General features: G+C 41.9%; 1 protein-coding gene across 1 annotated transcript in view; it reads left to right on the top strand.

The window, feature by feature from the left end:
* The first annotated feature begins 3289 nt into the window (after positions 1-3289).
* The window catches only part of FRYL (FRY like transcription coactivator), a 161085-nt gene continuing 147104 nt past the window's right edge, over positions 3290-17270 (top strand). The window contains exons 1-2 of the mRNA XM_058837376.1: positions 3290-3491; positions 16499-16682. The gene's annotated coding sequence lies outside the window, so the exon portion shown is untranslated. The remainder of the gene's footprint in view (positions 3492-16498; positions 16683-17270) is intronic.

The raw sequence follows: 17270 nt of genomic DNA on the forward strand, positions 1-17270 counted from the left end.
TCATGGCATCACTGAGTCCTTCTGATGAAAATAAAATGTTGTTCTCTTGCAAGGCTGAAGACTATATATTTAACCCCTTTCTTGAATACTATTTTCTCTCCTTTCTGCTTTAACAGATGCCATTATGCAATATGCCATTTTTTGTTTATAAATCTATGCGCTGAAGTAGTTCTTAAGAACTCTCAGGGATCTCAAATTGTTTGTTTTAACAACAAGCACAGTAGTGGTTTGATGCTTCAGCAGCTGTTTTATAATTGCTGTTCTGTGTTGTTTTTAACAGAAAAATTATAGATTATTTGTAATAGCATAAAGTTATAATTTTTTTGGCTACTTTAGGAGTCAAAATTATTTTTAGGGGTATTAAAACTCACATATTTATGTCTCTAAGCTTTTTATCTTTTACGACTTAATATCATGTAAGAATGAAGAATATATTTAAGATTCAAAATAGTGCAATACAAAATCTTGATAGTTAACCTTTAGAAATTTGAAGTTATTTCCTGTGAAGGAGAAGCCTCGAAGAAAAAACAAAAACTTCCAGATTATGAGTGTCTCTTAATATGAACCGATTACTTATGTTAACAAGCTGGAAGGTGTGAAAGTCACATGGTTTCTAATTGCAGTACTTTGCAAAACAAAGTGGTGAATATTCAGAACTCTTGAAGGTGGAGCTCAAAGAATTATAAGAGTGAGCTCTGTGCAGTCTGTCAAATGGTTTAAAAGTTTATCTTTCTGATAGATTGGTTTTCATCCCCTTATTAACAGTCAGCGGCAGGTTTTATACAACTTCACTGCAAAACAAGGAGGTGGCCTAACAAATAAGTTAAGTTTAACAATACTGTATAAGACATAACTAAAACCATTATATATATGAAAGATTTGGGGTAAACGCTGATCTGGTAAGGAAAGGTTCCAAAACAAGTACTGGAAATGTATGAGCTCAAGTACATAGAACAATGTGAATAGTGATTATTTTTTTTCTGTTGTTTTTTTGCTTGGTGCTTTGGACAATACAGTAAAATGCAACAGCTGAGAGGTTCTAGTGGCTGCCAAGAGTTAACAGGACTGTATTTGGAAAAATCTCTCCCTAATGAGGAAATAACAGTGCCTCATAACAAAAAAAAAAAAAAAAAAAAAGAAAAAAGAAAAAAAAGAAGCATTGTTGTAACTATTACAACTGGTGGCAAACAAAGAATCAGTTATTTGCCTGAAGCATTACAGCATATCAGCAAGAACCAAGAGTGGGTGTCTTTGAGGAGCTGATAGCCAAAGCCTCAATTAGTAAGGACTTTACCCACATAGATAATGATTGCTATTAATATTAACTGGTACTGTAATGTATTTTGAAAAATACTTTACATGTTAAATAATCTTTAGAGCTATTTTGTAAAGCTGGCAGATAAAGGAGCATTTGGGTTCTGACAGTGATTGACATTTTATAAAGTTCACGTGCTCAGGGTTAAATACCAGTGGTCTGATTTCCATTGGTGGTGAGATTCTGGTGCTCTTGTCTCAGTTACACGCATTTATTGGGAGGATCACTGAGCCCCTAACTCAGAATAACTTCAAAATCAGAAGCAACTTGTGACTTACTTTGCTTCAATCATCTGAAATGATGCACAACAACAGTAGCAATGAATCCCGTTTTTATTGTGAGGTCCTCTGTCACCCATGTTTGGACTGTGGTACAATTGTTAAAATACAGTAAAAAGTACCCCACGAAGTTCTTAAATCTACAGGAAAGAGTTAACCTCAGCTACCAGCATACCTTTATTTTTTTTTTCCTCTCCTGCTTTCTTTTTCTACTGGTTTCTGCAAGTTGATGTACATCTGTCTCAAGGGCATGCAGCACATCGACATAAGTAGTTGCGGGGCTTTTGCTCCAAATAAACTATAATGGTAAAAACTGTGGAATAGAACTTTGAACTTTTTCTAATAGAAATTATTACAACTGTTGTGCTGGTGCATTTGTTCTTTGTACTTTTCCCTTCTGGTTTTGTTGGAAATGCTTATTATAGTACAGTACTTGCATGACAGGCTTATGTTTAACAGTGGGAAAATGTTGACTATTGCTGTTTTGCAAATCTTGTGTTATTTTATCACACTTTGTTTTTCTCTTTCCTCCCCCCCCTCTGTTTTTTTGGGGTTTTTTTTTTTAAGCCTGGAAGCTTTAAGGCACTTTAACGGAAAATATAGTTACTTTCTAACTAGTTAAAATGTTAATGTTGGTACTGTTTCTATTAACATTGGCTCCCAGATCTTTGCATTGTTTAGAAATACATTGTTACTTGCAGCCACCTGACTTGTTGTATTCGTGAAATCCTGGCCAGTCCCGGTAGCAGCTCAGTTTTCTGAGGATGATGTGGTGAATTATCTTATTACTCCGCCTCGCTGCCAGCGCATTGCGATAAAGCTTGCAGCTTGGCGCCTGTGGGAACTACATGAAATGAAAGCGAATATCCAATGGCCAGAGCAGTCCAAGTGCTTTATATGCCATGCAGGGGTGGCGGCAGCTTGCCCTGCCCTGCCCCGCAGGCTTCCTGGGAGCCAGGCTGCTTCTGCGGGGGAAGTCCGGCTCTTCGCGTTGGTAGAACAACGCGAGTAATTCCTGGCAAAAAGGCGATATCTCAGCATTTGTGCAGCTGGCCGAGACACAAATATTTGCCCTTATTCGCTTGGGGGAAGGGCGGATTTTCCGACCGCTACCTACGGGTGAAAGGAGCGCCCTGACGGCATGGGCACGGCGCGGCGGGACCTCTGTGGAGCCTCAGCGCCTCAGTAGCCAGGAGACTTCCTTGATGTTTCCCAGCCACTCCGCTGCGTGCCCAGAACGCCGTTTGATTCCCGGCTACTTTGATGATACCGGCCTTCTTAACGGTAGCGATCGGTCCTGCTCTCTCCGGGGGCACGGGAGCTCACAGGGGCCGCTCTCCCCGCCGGCCTGGCCCGGTGCGGGGCTGCCCGAAGCCTCCGGGGGCTGGGGCGCTGCCCGGGCGGGAGGCGGTCGGCTCGGGGAGAGCGGCGCCCCGAGCGCTCCGGGGGCGGGACCGGCCTCCGCCCCGGCCTATCACAGCCACGGGAAGCGGGCGGGCACGCCAATCGGGGGCTCGGCTCGCCCCTCGCTGCATGGCGATTGGTCGAAGCACGGAGGGGCGGTGCCTCAGGGGCGGGCTGGACGCTCGGCAGCCAACGGAGAGCGGGCGCGGGGGCGGGGCCATGTGAGTGCTGGGCGCCTGCCCCAGTGAGCGCCGGGCCGGGCGGGGCGGCGCGTGCCAATGGGACGGCGCGGGGGGGGGCTTGGGAGCGCCGCGCCGGGACGTCGAGGTGCCGGAGGGGAGAGGCGGCGTCGGGATAAAGCCAGCGGGGGATGCCGGTGGCGCGCGTCGCTCACCGGCTCCCACCAGGGTCGCTCTGAAGTGTGGGGGAGACCGCGGCCGCGCTGAGGTAGGCGACGGCGCCCGGTGCTGCGGCACCTTCCCCCGGCGGGAGAGGTGAGGCGGCGGCGGTGCCCGGATCCGGTCGAGGGTGATCGTAGGGAGGAGGGGGCGCTTTGCCCCGACGGGAACAGAGCCCGCGGGTTGTGCTGTGTGGCCCTGGCGCCAGCCCGGCCTCGGCCCTTGCCGCTTTGTTTACGGCGGGGAGGGAGGGACGGGAGGGAGGGCAGCGTGTGGCCAGGCGGCCCTGCCCGCCGTCGCCGCGGGGGCATGAGGAGGGCGGAGACGGAGCAGGGGTCGGCGGTGCTGCGTGCGCTCCGCGCCGCCCGGCCGGCCCCCACCTGGGCTCCGGACCTCGTGCCCCGGGGAGACGAAGCCTCCCCGGATCCCCTCCGCGGCCCGCGCTCCGTCTCCTTCCGTCCCTTTCTCCCCGGCCGCGGCCCCACCCGTGCGTGCCCAGCTTTCTCAACCGGCGGCCCCCGGGGTCGGAGCGCTGCTCGCACAGCCTCGCCGGCCGAGCGTAAAGCGGCGGCCGCCGCCGGGCTCGTCCCGCCCCACGCCCGCACCCGTCCGGCCGGCTCCGGCCGCCCCCCGGGCCAGCGGGGCCGCGCAGCCGCCGGGCAGCCACCGCCGCAGGGGATGGCGGGGCTGGGAGCGGGCCAGGCCGGCCGGGAATGGCGGGACGGAGCGGGGAGGGTGGCACGGAGCCGGGCTTTGTTCCCGGCTCCGCCCCGCCTGGGGGTGTCCGGGGGCTCCGGCGGAGAAACGCGCGTCCCGGCTCCTGGTGGGGAGGGCGGTGCGGGCGAGCAGCGACGCCCCCGGCCGCCCGTGCCGCCCTCCGCGCAGCTGGCCCGCTCCCCCGCGTTCGGGTGAAACTTGGGAGACTTGAGCAGCGAACTAGGAGCCGTGTGTGCGCGCCCTTCGCTTAGTGTGCAGCGCCTCGCTGATGGAGTCGCTCTGAGGTGATTTTAGGACCAAGTTAGGCTTCCACGGTTTTTACAGCTTCAGATAGGCGTGTTTGTGTAGCTGGAAGTATTATAGGGGCTTAATTAGTTTTCTCCTCTCCACTTTCATGTGTATATTTCTAGTATTTTGGTAATGTGACAATTTTTGTTGCTCAGTCGGCAAGTTCGGTTTGTGTCTTGAGCAAAAATCACTGTCTGACAATCAGAGTAGCTCTAGCTAAAACATCCTAAGGAATCAGACGGAAAACATAAAAAAACCCTGAAAACCCAACAAATCTCAAATATTTTGGTGGTCACTCATACTGAGGGAGTTGCAAAAGCAATTTGCTGATATGATCTCGAAGAATAGTAAGGCAATCTGGAGACAGGCAGCAAGAGTGTAACCTGGAGTTTCTTTAGAATTTCAAAACTCAAATGGACAGTAGGGAAGAAATATACTAAACCAGAAAACGAGTTCTTTACTCCTTTGTGCATTTCATATCTCCCTGCTGCAGACTTCATGGAGTATGTACAATACTTGGAGAAAGAAGGTGGTTTGCTGGTTGAGGGTTGAGCAAAGAGTGAAATCAATTGTAGTTTCTTAAGAAGTATTTCCTCACCGTGTCATTTCCTCGGTAGGCTGTTTCAGTTGCTTTGCTCCTGTGTTGTTACTGTCATGCTGAGGATATGTGCCGAATACTTGAGAATCTTTGTGGAAGATCTTTGACCAAGCGCTTTAAAACCACACTGATTCTTATCTTATGGCACTATCTCAGAAAGGAAGCAAACCCCTCCGTAAAAAATGTGTTGCATGTTTATTAAGTCACGTATTTAAAGATGAGAACATTTTCAGTGTCAAAAGCTTCCTTTATCTGTGGTTTGTAGAGGTTTTTAGTGGTATTTGATGGTGGTTGTTGCCAGTAGACAACCAACTTCCCTGAGCAAATTGCTGCTGTGAATGAGTCCTTATTTATATTCCAAAATTGATTTGGTTAAAGTCTGTGCTGACTTCTGTGGAAGTGGTTTCCTTGGAGCAGAGTGATTGTATGTTGCTTTAGGATGTTGTAGAACAGTGTTGATGAGCTTCATTTCAAAAGAAAAGTTGTTTAATTCTTCTGTGAGGTTAGTTAAGGTAAAGCTGGAAAATTCAACTAGTTCTGTTTCTGTTTGAATGGCCTAAGTGAACCAAATCGTGGTGATACCTGGTTTTCGTGTAATCGCGTAATTCTTTTAAGAAGTGCAGTTACAGGTTGTAGAGGCTAAGGCAAAAAGTAAAACTCTTCATTTTTCATATTACTGTATTAACACTTTGCAGAGTCATCCTGCTAGTCTTTAACAGCTCAAGAGTGGTCCTCATATGTTGATTTCACTGGGAATACTTGTCTTTCTAATTTAGGGTGATAAAATTAATTGGTATGCTGAAAGTTTTTGCTAATAGATGCTGTCTGTATTTACTTTTTCTAAGAACTTAAGAAGATTACAATTCCCTTCAGTGGCTATGCATCAAGGAAAACAACTTGGAAAATAGTGTGTTCTACATCAGGCAGGAGTTGCTGATTTTTCTAGCTTTGTATTTCGTGGGGTTGTGTCTTCATCATCTTGCCAGGTGAAGACACCTTTATTATTGCATAAAGGACCAAAGGACAAGTTTAACTTTTTGTCTGATTTCCTTAAGAGACATGAAGGCAAACTTTTCACTTCAGTGGACTTGCATAATACAGAATATGGGTGTATAATGTGCTCCTTCCAGTTTAGAATGCCATGAGTTTTTAGCAGTTTTTGCCCACATTTAAGCTTTAGTTTATAAGAAGCTATAGGTGTTGTGCAGGTAATGTCAGAGGAAGGAGCTATATGCACATGTGGGTTATGTGAGTTGCTGTGAGAAAAATGAGGATAATATTTCAGGGTTTGTGACCCTGTACCTGTAGTTACTGGTCTGCCTTACCAGTAGAAAATGCGGGGTAGCTCATCATCAGTGAGAGGGCAGCTGGCCTAGCACACAGCCTGGCTGTGGTTTGCTGCTTTGTGCAGCTTCTGCACACTCGCACCCAAACAGCTTTGAACCCTTACAACTTTTGTATCTGTAATAATCCTCCCAGGAATCACAGTGGGCTGGAGAAGTGTTGCAATGGTAGGAGGTTTTAGAATTCAGCTTCATTCTTGTCTGGTCTTGCTCCAAGTCCTGTTGAACTCCAGTAATAGATGTTGGCCAGACTGACTCAGCTAGGGTTGCTTCTGCCTTTCTGTATTGACTAAAAGAGCGGTTCTTTCTGGTATTTAGCTTGCTTATCCTCAGTGCTGGACAGTTAATTGTCTGAGTATCTGTGTACTGCCATATAGCTCTAGGACTTGTGTTGTCCTTCCTTTCCTTCCTTCCCCTCCCCCAAGTCTATTATAATCCTAATTCCCTCTGACATGAACACCTCCCAGGAAGAATGACAGAATACAGTCTCAAACAGCAAGTGTCCAATACCATCACTGGAAGATATCAGAGGAAAAAAATCCCCTCAAGCTAGCTGAACAACAATGTTTGCTCTGGACATGGCTTCAGTTTTGAGGGATTTTTGTATTTATCCCTAGTTTTTCCTGATGATTTGTTTGCATGCAAAAGTAGAAGAGGAACAAGTATTAAAAACAAAACCAAACTTCTAAAGTTGAGTTTGAGGTTCTCTGAAATGTTTAAATATTTGATCTGGTACAAGGATCTGGTGCCCTGACTCTGTTGCTGTAAGCTTTGGGGTTTTTTATTGGTTCGTTCTTTACATAGGTATTCTTGCCCTTGTCACAAGAAGCAACATGAATTGTTTTTTGTGGTTAGTGAGAATAGTCAAAGCTGAGCTGCATGGAGTTTGCATAGACCTTGGTACAGGAGGACCTTTCTTCCATCATTCCAGCTGCTGCTTTGGCAGCTGGTACATACAGGTGTAAAAGAACTTTATTTTTCAAGAGCTGGGGCTGGCGTAGCTTGAAATAGCTACAGACAAGTGTGTCTAGCAGTAGGCTTGGGACTATTGACATGCCTCTTGAGTGGGGTGGGTGGTCACTTTGGAATTAATGTGGTGACCTATTTTCTTCTTACTCCCTATATTCCAGAAAATGGGAGAAGACTCCTGCTTGGACCTTTTTCTCTCCTCTCTTCTTAGATTTTTTAAGTTATATGAGATGGTCATGATAATAAAATAAGCTTTGTGTGTTTCAGCCAAATATTGGAAGGCTGCTTCAAAACTAAATAACTGATGTTGGGGAATATTTGCAATTGTATGTTAAAGCAGTGAGCAACATTATTTTTCATCTTAGGCAGCAATTTTTTCTTGTTAATTTTTTTCCCCCTTATCTTGAGTGTATTTCTGGAGGGTAGTAGTATAATTTTGCTAAACCAGATAAACCAGACTGTTTCTTGTTAGGGTGAGATTTCTTGTTCTCCTTATCTTACTAAAATGCTATAATTGCCTTCTTCGTATATTAGTAAGTCTTTTTAGCATGCATTGGCCAGACTTCTATGATGTATTCCAGGGAAGGTTCCAGTGGGACTTTATAGAGGTTTTTTAATATTCTCGTGGGTGTATCTTGTTTGTAAACCTTAGGGATCCTGTTCTCCTTCCATAGTCCTCGTAAGATTTCTTGTTGTCTTCATAAACTACAACTTTTACCAAAAAAATATTACTGCTCAATTATGTTACGTTAAGAGGAAAGAGAAGCTGTGGGTTAAATGCAGTTTTGTTAAGTATCACTTTTGCCAACAGTCCTTGGGCCCATTATGGTTTGGGTCCCAGTGGGCATAGTGTTAGTCATACTTGTGCAGAGTATTCAAGTAGCTCAAAGATACCCCAGCAGTGTGCAAGTAAGCAAGGGAGAAGAGCACAGAATAAAATGGTGTGTAAAAAGATCCTTGTGAGGTTATGAGTTAGACCTGCCTTGCAGTATGCAATCCCATTTACTTAGCCTTTCACAGACTTCCTGTTGTTGAACTTTCACTGTTGCTTTTTTGTAGTAGTCTCAAGGACAATAATTGTGTAGGTTTTGCCAGCCCTATGCCGTTAAGTTTGTTTGTTTGGAGTAATGTTCAATATGTTTATAAAATAAGAGCTGGAGAGAGCATAAAAACTACAAACAGAGATAGTTTTGTTGTACTTGATCCAGAAGATAAGGCTCTAGTAATTCAATGTGGGAGACTGTTAAGAGATTAATTTTTTTTTAAAGTGAAGAAATAGCTATACCATAAGGCTTGGGAATGCTCTGATAAAACGAGACCTCAGGGATTTGCATTTGAAGTTGATATTGCAAAGAGTGACTTTATTTCTCCACTGGTGTTGTCCAGTTTTGTAAAACAAAGAAGCATCATCTTTTGTAAATCCCATGTCCTAAAGAGGACTTGGAACTAACAGTAGACCTGGACAAGGGCTGATTCTCTTTAGAGGCCTTAGCATGGAAGACAGCTGAAGTATTCCTAGTAATCTTTATCTGTGTTTCATGAGAATAGTCCTTGTCAACACCACTTCTGCTCTTGTGCCAAAACAGAAAGAACTGCTGGGATTGTGCTAATGGCAGCTGGACATTTTGACATTGATAGAATTTTCATGATTTTTAATCAAACTAATCTAATCTGCCAGTAATGCTGATTATGTTAAAAGAGAAAAAATGCTGTAAGCAAAAGTACGAAGATTTCTACTTCTGTAGACATCATCCAAAACCAATGTCATCCAAAAAGCTGGAGAATTACTGCCCTGTGCACTGTGCCTGCAGACTGGCCTGTTTATTGTCTGGGATGGGGTGATAAGTAGTCACTGATCCCATGATGGCTGTTGTTGTGACTCGGGAGGCTCCTGGATATCCCACATCTACTCAGAAAGGAGTTGCAAATGAGTGCTCTTACTCTTTGCAGGAGTAGCAGTGTGTGTAGATCTCCCTGACATCTTCACTTGGATATGGCAAACCTGGTACTGTTTCTTGACACAGAAATCCTGGAGATCTTGCCCCATTCCCTCCATTTCTTCAGTTTAGACTTTACCACTGCCAGCCTATTTGAAATTACTTTGGTAGTAGATACTGCATATAAAATTAGGGATCAGAGATATCTTTTCAGATGGAGTTGATACATGTGTTTGTGTGTATATTTATATGTATTTACATGCACCTACCTGCACAATTGGTAGGTGAATAGCTGGGGAGGGTGAGAGTGGTGGATAGCAAGTGGAACAGAAAGCTGGGTAAACAGAAGTACAAAATAAATAGAACAAGCTTTTGGTGCAGGAAACTGAGAGTTTTGACCTACACATTTGTTTAATACTTTAGTATAGTTTAGGGCCTTTGCTGTATTAGGGGGAAAATGAACCTTATTTAAAAGCATTTATGAACACTTCTCTTCCTGTAAGTCATGATCAGGCTACAATATTATAGTCTGTAATTCAAAATCTGTAAACAAACCATCAGTTAGGCACAGATTGTATTTTTATTCTTGTGGTCCTGAGGTAAATTGTGTGCAATTGATTTGATCCAGATTGAAGCCCAATCTTGTATCTCCTAGCAGGGGATCTAAAGAAGGTATTGCATACTGTATTCCATGTTATGCCATAGTGCAGTTCTCTTGTCTTGCCTTTTAAAATTAGGAATAAATAGTTCCATTTTCAAGTATGTCTCAGTCTCCATAATTTGAAAGTAGCTTTTATTGTATGTTCCCATCAAACCATACCTACTATATAAAACACTTACATATAACTTATGTAGTTTAAAGGCATACAGTCTTTGTAACTCTAGCTCAGTGATGCAGATATTCTAAGTTTAAGAACTGACATTGTTAGAGACACAAGACATTCTGAATTTTGGAGGTGGCTGCTTGAGTACTACTACGTGATTATTGCGGGACAACTAGCATGCAGAGGAGAGAGAGAAGTCACTAGGAGTTTCATAACATTTTGTGCCTGGAAACAAGAAGAATAATTCAGCTACTTTAATGTTTCTGTTATTGCTATGCTGAAGAATGCAGACTGGCCTCATTTGAGCTTTTTTTTTTAAAGTGTAAAAGTGAGTTCATATCTTACCCTCTGTAAATACAGACTCTATGAACTCTACAGGTTAAGAAAAAAGAATGAGTTCAGATGGTCTGCAGGTAAAGTCCCCATTCTGACCACTATAGTTCAAAAGCAGTTAGCACTACTGCTTTTTATGCAGTGTTTGTATTCTATTTCCAGAGGCCAGAGATAATTGCACTGTCTTGGGGTATATCAATAGAAATGTTTTTCTGCAACTGCTTCAGTAGCTAAGAAACCTGCTAACTGATGTTATACTTGCTATATTATAAATTGTTGATATTCTACTTCATCACTGGTCAGCATATTGGAAGAACTACTGGTGTTCTGTATACAGGAACTAAGTTTAACCTCTGTTGAAGATGCTTTGAGGGGAGGAAGTGGGGAAAGCAGCTTCCTGCTTTGTTCAAGGGAGTAAAGTGGTGAGGCTTTTTTTTGTGTGGGTGGGGCAGTGGGGAGGTGTTAGTTATTTATTTAATTCATATAGACCTTGGTACTGAATATGCCTGAAGTTCATGTTGATTCCTTCTAATGTTGTATCATAACTAAGAAAAGTTGCCACATTTTTCTTTGTATAGATACAGTAACAGAACTGGTCAGTGTTTAATAGTTTTGGGCACTTTTTTAAAAAGAGAATGTATTTTGAGCCTTAACAGTCTGTTAAGGGAAGAAATGTTCTGCATAAGATGTTAATCTTTTTATCATTCCTTAACTTTAAGTGCTTGAACCCTGCTAGATGCTGATCTCTAAAGGCCGGTTGAATAAAAAGGGATTGTTTGTTTTGGTTTGAGGTACTTTCAAAAGTAAGAAATTGCCAAAAGCAGTTTGAAGGTGTGATATAAGGTGGTTGCTCTGGATAAGGTTTTGCTGTTTTCCCTTCCTAGTGCATATGAAACAAGAAGGGCAGGTGATGATAAATTCTACTGGACATAAGATGCGGCAAGCTGGGGTCTTACTAATTTCTTCTCTTGGAAATACTTGTGTTCCGGCACACATTTTTAAATACTACACGGACTTAGGCTTAGTTTTAGCTGTTTTCCTGAAGGAAGCAATACTTCTTTAAGGTAGTCTGAACATCTGAATTACTTACAATCTCTGATGCTAAGAGGAAAGAACTGTAATTTCTTGGTCCTTTGCAGATCACTTGCAGAGAAAGTATTTCTCTGCTGCGGTTCCTTGAAAAGCAGCAGAGAAATACTTTCTCTCAGATTCCTAGTCCAAATTGATAGTTGGTGTAATAGAAGATAGTTAAGGTCACTTTTTGGGGGGGTCCAAAATATTTGGAAATATTGGAAAAAAAAGCTGAGGAAGCACTCCTCTAAGTCAACAGTCAGAAGATAGTGGGGGTGAAGGAGCAATCAGGGTATTAGCACCTTGGAAAGGTATAACTGCATCACTGGTTTCTGAAGGCAGCAGATTCCTTTTCTTGGGGCACTAGAAAAAGGCAATTTTTTAAAAGAGAATAATCTGAGAAACTGAAAAGGTCTTAGGCTTAGATAGAAGTATCCATTCTGCTGTGGTAAAAACACAGTCTGAGTTTTGGTGTACTCCTAATACTTTGAAATGAGACTCCACATGATAAAAAGTTACAGTAAAGATTTTAAGAACTTTCAGGGTTTGTGGCCCAGGCCCTGTGAATATGATCTGGGACTCACAAAATCCCCTTTCATGCTGACTAAGGAAAAGAGAATTCAAATAACCCATTTTTAAATTTGAGTTATCATGGTCAAATTATTACACATTTAGTACCAAACCCTCAAATTCATCTTGCAAATCCTTCTTCACTACAAATGGGAATATTTTCAATTGAACTTTGTCAGTTTGTAAATGGAGAGCTATTTGTAATTCTTAGAAGAAGAAAGTGTTGAACCAGTAAAACACATGTAGTTCTCAGGTTCAGGTGGATGGCTATATTCCAAGGTTTTGTTATGGCTAGGATATGCAGTTTTTTGTCTTGTCCCATGAATCCTTTTAGGTGATCTTGATATGCCTTGTGAGTGTTATCTCATTTCTATATCAGTTATGTAAAAACTGAACCTACATTAATTTCATGCCAATGATCTATGCATCTTCCAGTTGCAATATTTGTATTTAATGAAGTCCCTGCCCAAGCCCCTGGAAGGCCTGGTTTTTGCATTAGTGACCCTGTGTCTCTCCTGTTTACGACTTGTGTGGTTCCTCACAGTTAATTGATCAGCAGTCATCCAGCCTCACTGGTCGTGTGGATTGTGGAGTGGAAAAAAGCTGGTTTTCAGTAGGGAGATGGTTGGTGAAATTGGGAGAATATTGCATGACTGCTGTGTTCTTGACAGCATTTAGTAACACTCAGTTCATCATGTACCATTTTTAGCTAGTGGTGTTGATTATTGTTATACACTATAATATACTTAAAACTTTTGCAGGAAGCAAAAGAACCAAGTTGTTACTAAAAATCTTCCGTTGAGACACAGTGTGCCAAGCTTCAGTAAGGAAATGGAGCAGATTTGGGTATAAGGAGCCTGGGAAACTTTATTCCCCCTTTTTATTCTTACGCCATTCAATTTTATGAGGCAATTAGCTTAAAAATGCCTTCCATAATATTCAGGTGCTCTCAAGCTCTTCTTTTTGCTATTTCTGATGTCAGTCACCAGTATCACTTACTTGGGAGGACAGCAAGCCATAACCTCAGTATAGTCCAGTAGTGCATGCTGTTGCTGAGGAAAGGATTGGGAGAACAAGGAGACTTGTCAGCTGCTGGAAATCTTTCAGCCTTCTGATATCATTTCTGCATCCTGCAGTGGAAAAAATGGGTAATTGGTCTGTAACAGGGAAGTCTTGTATATAGTCAACATGTTGTATAATAAATCTAGTTTATAGTCAACAATGTTGTTTTCTTCCTTCTATCCCCTGTATGAGGAGTGGTGTAAGTTGACAAGAGGACCAAAGCTTACAAGGGTGGTGTGTGATCTTAGGAGTGCTTGTGACAACAGGTTACTTAACTCTAGAAAATGTTGAAGTTATGGGTCAGCCACTGGTTTGGGTGACCATAGTGCCATTGTTTACTCCTAAACTTCAAGCTGTTTGTTGTAATTTTTCAAATGATGCCATAAAAATGGATACCGCTCATCTCTGCCTTTTTTCTACCTGTGTAAGAGCAAACAGTGTATTGAAGCCTGGTTAGGGTTTGTAGCATGGAAACATCACTTCTAGCAGATGTCTGAAACTACTAGTATTGCTTGCTTTCTTTTGAAGTATCATCTTATTAAATCTTTTGGGCCAGTAATTATAAAGAAAGCTCTAATATAGTGTGTTGTATGTATCTCCTTAAATGAAGGTGCTGATACTTTGATTTCCAGCAACATTAGTATTAATTGCCATCCCAGAAATTTTTGGAAGTGATTGACTGTACCACCTCTCCTACGTTTAGCAATGTGTGCTGAATGAGCATCTTAATTGCTGCTCAAAAGCTAAAGCTCAGTTCTGTCTTGCATAGCAGCCAATATTATAGCAGCTACTCTGTGAATATAATATAGCAGCTTGAAAATAATGCTCTGTGAACACCTCCCCCCCCCCCCCAAAAGTTTATGTAATTAGAAGTTACATGTGCTGTTAAGTTGGCTGGATTTTTAGTTGTGTTTTCCAATTCAGGTTGTTAGAGGATCTCTGAATTCTTTTAGATATGAGAACTTAGAGGTAGCACCAGTTTTCTTTGTACTATTTTTTGAACCTTATGATAGCAAACCTCTTGTATTTTCAATTTTATTATGTTTCTTTTTTTCATGTTCTGCTTCCTAACTTTTCATAAATCTTCTGTAAGGGTGAACCCCAAACACTGAAACTGCACCTGTGTGATACCTTTGACTTCAAATCTGATAAAGTATAGTTACATTTTAACTTGTCAGCTGCCGTTAGGAAACGAAGCCAAATGAACCAGCAATATGCTGTAGCTACTGTAAGCTTCACTGGCATCAGTTGAGACTTTTGACCTTTTTGCTACCTTTACTGATACTTTATTTTTCCTGTAGCTAGAGTTAATCTGATCAGATTGATTCTGTAGAATACCTCAGGTTGTATTCAAATCCAGCTGTACCTGTTCTTTAAGTTCTGGGCAGCAGCTACGGTATGAAATTATTGCTCAGTGTGTACAAAAGAACTTGAGTACATTGCATGGGTTTTCGTGGGCTTCCACCCTCTGGCCCCTTTCCAGTCTACTGGCTGAACTGACATTACCTTCCTAAAGCTTGGACAGTCAAGTGAGTTTTCAGCTTAACTTTATTTCCTTCCTTAAGCAGCTGGGCTGTTGGGTGGTGGTGTGGTGGGAGGGGGAGACTGAATCTGGTGTGGTAAAGAAGGAAGATGTGTTTGTGTGTGTTTGTTCCAAAGCTAGCGAGCAGGGAAGCCTCTAAATAGAATGGATTATGTACCTGTGAACATGTGTTTTGCGTGATGTAGTGAACTAAATGTCAGCATATGCCAGGGTGGATTTCTGTCTGGGTATTCTGTCAGTTTTATGGAGGGTAATAAGGCATGGGTTTGATTGTGTTCAACTGCGGTTCCCAGTGATTGTATTTGCAGAGGAGTTAAAGAACAGCTGACGCACTCTCTTTCAAACTGGGGTGAATGTAAGGTTTGACATGAACTGATTTCAACTATTCCTTACCTTCAGTTAAAAAAAAGGAGCAAAAAGAAGAGAAAAAAGGGAATAGTACAGTTTATCCGTGTAGGTAGGATGAAAGGTGATACATTTCTGCTGTGCAGAAAACAATGTTCACTTGCCCTAATTGTCTGAAGAGGTGAAAATGATGTGTATGTGATGCACTGCACTGTCAAATGCACAGACTACGGAAAACAGTTCATGTTTTTATTAAAAAGTTGCAAAATTTAGGTAAAATTCACAGTCAGAGTTTTGTCTGTCTTTAAATGCTTCTCTTTGTAATCAGCCAAATCTTTTAAAGCACTTTACTTGCTTTTCCAAGGAATTATGTAATACATTCCCAATTTACATATCAGCATCAGGTTGCCTTCTGTTTGCAAAAGTTTATCTAATTTTCTTGCTTGTCTCACAGTCCCAGTTTTGAGCTCTCTTTTACATCTTAAAAATCTTCAGGATGTGGCTTTTTACTTTTAGACTGCACTTATGTGGGTCTCTCTTTTGTATTTTTGGAAACACTAATTAAGAAGTGGAACAAATTGTACATAAAAGAATTGATGATGATTGAATAGTTCACACATCCTTAAAGGAAACTACTACATTTGTGCTGCATCAGAGCACTGAAAGTTGTGTTGGATATACAGGGGTTTTTACACATTTTTCCTGGAAAATTTTCAAGCTATGAAATTTTAAAATTCCTGGAATTCTTCAAGCTATGAATTTTAAAAAGAAGAAAAAAAAATTCCACATATAAATTAGATGTTCTGGAGTGATGGACTGCTACTGCATGATGAGACTTGAGTTGTTAAAAGCAGTTGAAAGTACTTGATCTGCCTTCAGGGTAAAATGAAAAATAATAAAGTGCTTTCTTTTACTTTAGTTTGGCACTATAGAAGAACAAAAAGAAACTGCTACTTAGGCAAGTTGTGGCAAGTATGTCAGCTGCATATAAACTTCTATTGTGAAGGAATCTCCAGAATTTCTCAAGGCTTTGTTAGGAAGACCCAGATGAAGTATTGGTTTTGTTTCTTTTTCTGACCACATCCTCCTAACTGAGCAGATGGAAAAAAAAAATCAGAAAATAAATTAATAAAAGGACTAATATGAAAAAATCGATTCAGAATTACTTGCATTTTAGAGTGGTTATATATGACTAATAAAAATATGTTTATAACTAAAGTGCAATTGGAACCCTTCATAAGGAATGGATGCATGCAGAGTATGCTGAGCGTGGGAAACCAGATGTTAGTTTGGTGTCAGTTTTAATTTTCTCTTTCATGGGGAAAAAAAATCATTAAGAATTGTTAGCTTCTGAGCAGAACAGCAATTTTGAAGAAAAATGTAACAAGACTCTTATAGTTTTTAACTTTTCAATGATAAATTCAAAATTCTGAAGCATTGGGAAATTGTTGATGTTTCTGTTAAGTGTCCAAGGTTTGATTTTTTTTCTTGTTTCTTTTTCAGAGTTCTGTACTTCATTTGTCTGTACTGTGTTTGGAGATCTTTCTCCAGTTTTTGGCTACATACCAGCCAACTCAAAGCTGTTTACGTCTTTGTCTACTTTTACATCTCGAAGCACAACGTTGGACTCGGGGAAAATGTCTTGATGGATACATCCTAGTCAGTGGTTAACAATGGCTTCTAAGTGGTAAGGTCTTTCTCACTGTAGTGTCATAAATGGATTTTCATGTATCTTTTTCTGTTTCGCTTAGCATCTGTATTGTAATACACCTTGAGCTGCTACTTCAGGTATCAGTTGTCTGACTAGACCACTGTCTGTACTGTGTTAAATCCAACAAGAACCTTTGTTTTAATACAGTGTAACTGTAACTGGCCAAAAGTTAATGTCTAAGGAAGAGGTCGAGAACACGGCAAATAGCCTCCCAGTCATCGACTTCTTGGGGACTTTGGAAGCCAGATGTGGTGTCTGTGCATTCAGTAATTCTCGAATTGTACATTTAGTATTTCTTTTGTGTAATTTCTGTAAGTTCAAGAGTTCTCTCGAGTTTTCTTTCACGAGCGGCAGTGCTCCATGTAAATCGGAATTGGGGGGAGCAGAGCCCTCCCTGCTTTGGGATGTGCGGGCGTCTGTGTTCTGCCCCCTTGTGGCTGTAGCCGGATACTGCAGCTCATTGGAGAGGGCAGTCATGGACTCATGGAAAGCTTTGTGTTGGAAGGTGCCCGGTTCCTTAGTCAGTGCTCTCACTTCTACCTCAGTGCCATATCTAGATGCTCT

This window comes from Poecile atricapillus, chromosome 4 (genome assembly GCF_030490865.1).
Source record: "Poecile atricapillus isolate bPoeAtr1 chromosome 4, bPoeAtr1.hap1, whole genome shotgun sequence".
NCBI classification, from domain to species: domain Eukaryota; kingdom Metazoa; phylum Chordata; class Aves; order Passeriformes; family Paridae; genus Poecile; species Poecile atricapillus.